The sequence below is a fragment of the Corvus brachyrhynchos genome, unplaced genomic scaffold (genome assembly GCF_000691975.1).
Source record: "Corvus brachyrhynchos isolate BGI_N302 unplaced genomic scaffold, ASM69197v1 scaffold514, whole genome shotgun sequence".
In the NCBI taxonomy this organism is placed as follows: domain Eukaryota; kingdom Metazoa; phylum Chordata; class Aves; order Passeriformes; family Corvidae; genus Corvus; species Corvus brachyrhynchos.
In genome coordinates this window covers 2,619,131-2,624,400 of record NW_008238319.1, presented here as the reverse complement: position 1 = coordinate 2,624,400, position 5,270 = coordinate 2,619,131, and positions in this window count along the sequence as shown.

Genomic DNA, 5,270 nt, shown 5'->3' with positions numbered 1-5,270 from the left:
AAGAGACAGGGGTGCACAGCATGAAAAAACATTTAGCACCGAGCAGACTGCATGAATAATTGCCTGTCAGAGGGGCTTATTAAAGGGAAACTACAATTTTACAAGACAATTCTTGTATCTGCTTGTCTAATCTAAAGACAGAGGGCTGTAGAAACGCGGAGAGTTCAAGGAAGAAATATTTCTTGCTCTGCAATCAGGCTAAAAGTTGAGTTTTTAAAGCATTGAAAGAACAATCAAAGTGTGACAGTTTAGAGATGCACAAGCTCAGACCTCTCTGAATTGGAAAGTGAATCCTTTGTGTTCAAGGTGGCAGCGCAGGCAGGGAGATGGAGGGGATGCAAGGGTGGCCATGGAAACCACACTCCCTCCTGTGAGCAGAGGTGATGTCATCCATGGGATGTCCTTGGAAATGTCCCAGCAGATGGTCCCAGAGGGTGAGAGCAATCCAAGAACCCTCCTGGAGCTGCTGCCTTCCCCAGGAGCCACCAGCAGGCAATACTGGGATGACTGAAGCCTTGCAAAGTGATGTTTTCCCTCTCACTGCTTTGGCAGCCTTGGGAACCTCTGATGAGCACCTTGTGTCCCCTCACCCCACTGTGTGGAAGCAGGGGCAGCTCTCAACATCCCCCAAATCTGTGGGAGGCAGCAAGCTCCAGAACCTGGAAGGAATCCTTCTGCTTTCTTCGCCCAATTAACGAGTTTCACTTCCCCTTCTCTGACTGATGCAGAAGTTCTCAGACAACAGACTGCATTTACACAGAATTCAATTTAAAACAAGATAATGCTGCAGGGGAAGATTCCAAAATTAACTTAAACCCCCCCAGCACCCCAAACCAAGGAAAGGTGTCCTAAATGAACTCATGGCCTTTGGTGAAAATCCAGCTTCATGCAGCTCCTTTGGCTTCTTAAAACCATCCTGGCATGCTTTTGTTAATGGTTTTGAGGTGACTGAGGTGCACACCTGGCAACTGGAAGAAAATAATACTTCATTAATAAAGTGCATTGAGAAACAAAGGCAAACATGACATTATAAGCCTCAGGAACAACACCTGCAGCACTGTGGAAAGCAGTAACATTTTGTCAGCCTTGCTTTAATGCTTGTGATTAAGAGGTCTAAAATCTGAAACCTAAAGAGCTGGTCCAGAGCTAAATCCCACCAAAATCAACGTGAGCCTTTCCATTGATTTCAGGGAGCCTGGACCAAGGCCAGGGGTGGGAGGACAAAGGCAGCAGCTTTAAAAATGCTGCACAAAAATATCTTGCCCTTTGTTCCAACAACCACTGCTGAGACTTTAAAGCCATGTCAGGGTCCCTGCCTGGGTGCTGAGGCTGTCCCGGGTTTGATAACTTGGATTTGGTCATAATTTGGATTTTCCACTGTGAAATACACCCAGGCAATTTATGTTAATAACTCATAGTAAAAATCATCACATGGAAACATCCTGCAGTCACTGAAAGCAAGCTTTGCTCCTTTCCAAGTCATACACTTGATAATGTTTCACTTGCAAAAAAAACCTAATAACTTTTTTAATAACAATCTGAGGCAACTTTCAGCTGAGGGTTCTCCTGGAGAACACTGAGACTCCAAGAATAGGGGGCTTGGGATAGAAAAATTATTACCAGCACTGAACATTGTAAAACTGCCAGAGTTTCCAGCAAAGGTTGTAAACAAATTTATTAGGACCTTTTCTTCCGAGAAATACATTAAAAACAATCAAAGTAAAAAAAATTAAGTTGGCCACTGAGAAATGTGTCTAGACAAAGCTTCCATTATATGATTTAACAATCCCTGGCAAATGCTGCTTAAAGATAAAATTGGATTCCTGTCCAGAATATTAATACTTTTATTGCAGAAATATGTGTGTTTTAGAGATAAACGTACATATTCATAGAAAGATAGATGATGAACATTGAAAATGGCCTGGAACATGGTTTGTTTTATCAGTGTTTCTCTCTCTGTCAGACAAGTAAATCATTGTTTTTCAGGTGGAGGCTTCTGATGAGGAGGAAGATTTTCTCATTTTCAGACAAGGGCTTCTGTATTTCCATTCCAACCACTGTCAACACGCATTGGTGAGGAGTTCCTATGGCTGACACAAACAACTTTTGATTACAAAATCAGGAACAGCACTCAAAACTTTCCATTTCCAAACAACTCCACATAAATAGTTTGTAAGCTGGAGTTTGGGCAGAGCCAGAGCGAGCTCAGGAATACAGATATCAGCTTTATTGTGTTTGACTCTTTTCAGTGCAGGATCCTGCTGGAAACAAAAATGTGACATTTTTCCAACATGACAGGAGAGAATTTGGAGATGTTTTCCTAAGCCAGACAAAAGGAAGGCACTGAGCATTAGATCAGCTCCTGCCTTTTTTCCAAGGAGGAGCGAGGCACCGTTTCATGTTTGGCAGCCAGCTGCAGAACAGCTCCGTGCTCCACGAGGAAAACTGAGCCTCGTGCAAAACACAGCAAATACCTGTCTTCACTTTTCAGGAACCCTGGATCTTATATGAGGGGAAAAATTCACCGAGTTTCATAGAAACATGGAATGGTTTGGGTTGGAAGGAGCTTAAAGTTCATCCCATTCCACCCCCTGCCATGGGCACCTCCCACTGTCCCAGGCTGCTCCCAGCCCCAATGTCCAGCCTGGCCTTGGGCACTGCCAGGGATCCAGGGGCAGCCCCAGCTGCTCTGGGCACCCTGTGCCAGGGCCTCAGCACCCTCCCAAGGAAGGATTTACAGAAGATCAAAGCAAGTGGTTGAGTTTTCGGCTTGCTCTCTGTCCCCAAGTGAATAAATCACACCTCATGTTGGAGAAGCCAGTTTGAGCTACTTCAGTCTTTTGTGAGCTACAAGGTTAAACAAAATTATTTGGAATTTTCCAGAAGGAACTGGGCCTGCCATGGCAACCCAGCCAGAAGGCGTGGAGTTGCCACCCCATCATCTCCCCTGAGAGTGGCTGAACTGAAGACTCCATCCAAAGGCAGAGGAGAGCAAAGGCTTTGTCCTAAGGCACAGCTGATAAAGTCTTCTTTTAAAAGGCTCTTTAGGAAACCAATCCTGCTTGGTAGCAAAGTCTGCCAGAGTTTGCAGTGAGAAATACATTTAGAAACCCAGTTTTGGAGAGCAGCCAGGGAGAGATAATGGTACCACTTGCCCCCAGCCCCTGACTGTCAGTGCTGCACAATTCCCAGGGCAGGGTTTGCTGAGTGCTTTGGATCAATCCGCTGTCAAAAGCGATGTCAGCTTCCTGCACTACATGCAGCCTCCTGGGCATCCTCCCATCCCGTCCTAACTTGGTCTTCCAAGGGCTCAGAAGGATAAAATTTGGATAGAGAATTGATAGGATGCTTTTGTTTTTCCTTCAAAAATTAACATTTTATACGTAGAGGCCACTTCTGTGAATCCCACCCGGTTCTTTGCTCCCACAAACTAATTTTCCTCGTTGCTTCAAACACTCCATATTCCAATAACCAGTTTTTCAAACCTTCTAACAGGTGCTAGTACATCATGTTCCCTCCCTGTCATTTCTCATTGCCATCTCATATCGTTCATCAAGGGATGAGAGGGAACATTGTCTGCAGGCCGAGGAAATCATCCAATCTAACCCTGCCTCAGCTAACATGTCACTTTTGGCCTCAGGAAAATCACATCATCAGGAGGTGACAGAAGTGGCCTGGTATTCCGAGTTTCTCAATTTCTGAATGCCTGTCACATTTTAAAAAGCTGGCCTTAGCTCAGCTGCCTCCCTCCTGCAAATGGAGATCCAGAAACCTCCCTGGATCACAAGAGAGAGTTAATATTTGTTCAGTGCTTTCATAATGTTAAGTGCAACATGAGTGCTGAGCCTTATTACCAGAAATAATGGATGTTTGCTGCTCCAGCTTGCACTCTTCAGTGTAATCATTATTTGGCTTCTAATAAGTAACAGCTTTACCAGGATATAGTCCCAGAAAACATCTTTGGAAAATGCTCCTTATTTTTACTGTGAGCTTAAACACGTGTCAGATTTAAAATCACGGATCTGTTGGAGTTGATACAGTTAAACTTTATTGACTTTCTGGAAATGATTCATCCCTGACTTGTTACATCCAGCTTTTTGTTTTGCCAGTTATATATGAATTTGTCAAAGAGTTTCGTGAATTGAGCTCATAATCTCATTTTGAGTGTAGATATCAAATATATGAAAAATGTACCAGTAAACACAACCAGAAAAAAACCCCAACCACACAAACCCTTGTACTCTTGGTTATTTACAGGTGTTGCAAAGAGGAACAGGTTGCCACAAGAGTGAACTCTAAGTGAACTTGTATTTTAGATTAATTTGTACAACCCTTTCCCTTCACTGCTTTGGGCTTGACTGCAAAATTTGCAAAGATATTCCTGAGTCTGTTGCTGTTAATTAATAAGAATTAAAACCTAATTTGTGCGAGGAACTGATGAAAAATTAACTTCTGTGTGCTTTGGAGTTTACAATGTAACACTCACGTGAGTATCTTCCTCCTGTTAGTCGGTATTTCAGTTTGGAATAAAAAAGTTTGTTTAGATTTTGTGAAATTTCAGGCTGCAGAGAGTTGGAGAAACCTGCAATTGCCAAGAGGAAGTCAGCTGCCTCAGTCCTGCAGGAATGAACATCCTGGGAAGGGTAAGGGTTCAAAAAAACCCCGCGGGGAACGAGCTCATGAGCCAATGTCCAAGACATACAGTGCCCATCCCATAAAATGTCCTTAAGGTGATGTCTGAGATGGTTTTGACAAAAGACCTGCTTTTTATGTAAATGGTGTTTATTCAGAGCACACAGTGATAGCATTGACCCACCATAAAAATCTCTCTGCACTTTCTCCCTGAAGAATGTAAAACCTTACACCCTGGCACGACCAGAAATCAGAGTTCCCCCTTTTGTAGACGTGAAGCCGCTTCCATTTACTGAGGCACTGTAAAACACTTTTTATTACAGAGCACAGGATGAAATACCAGGGTATAAACTAAGCTGTATCCATAATAATCCCATCCTTCCAAAACCACATCACTTTGGGAACCCCTGTGTACTTGTAAAGAGCACCGGGGAGATGTTCACACATTTGCATCTAAACATCCAACCCCTCTGAAGACCCCTTGTTCATTAGATCACTTTCAGCAGCACAGTCTGAAGGAACATAATTTAGGAAACAATCCCTTTCCTTATGTACAGCCAAGCCCCATTTCTTAGGCTAAAACATAAACAGTTTAATAAAATAATATTACTTAATAAATTAGTATCTTTAGCTCCTTT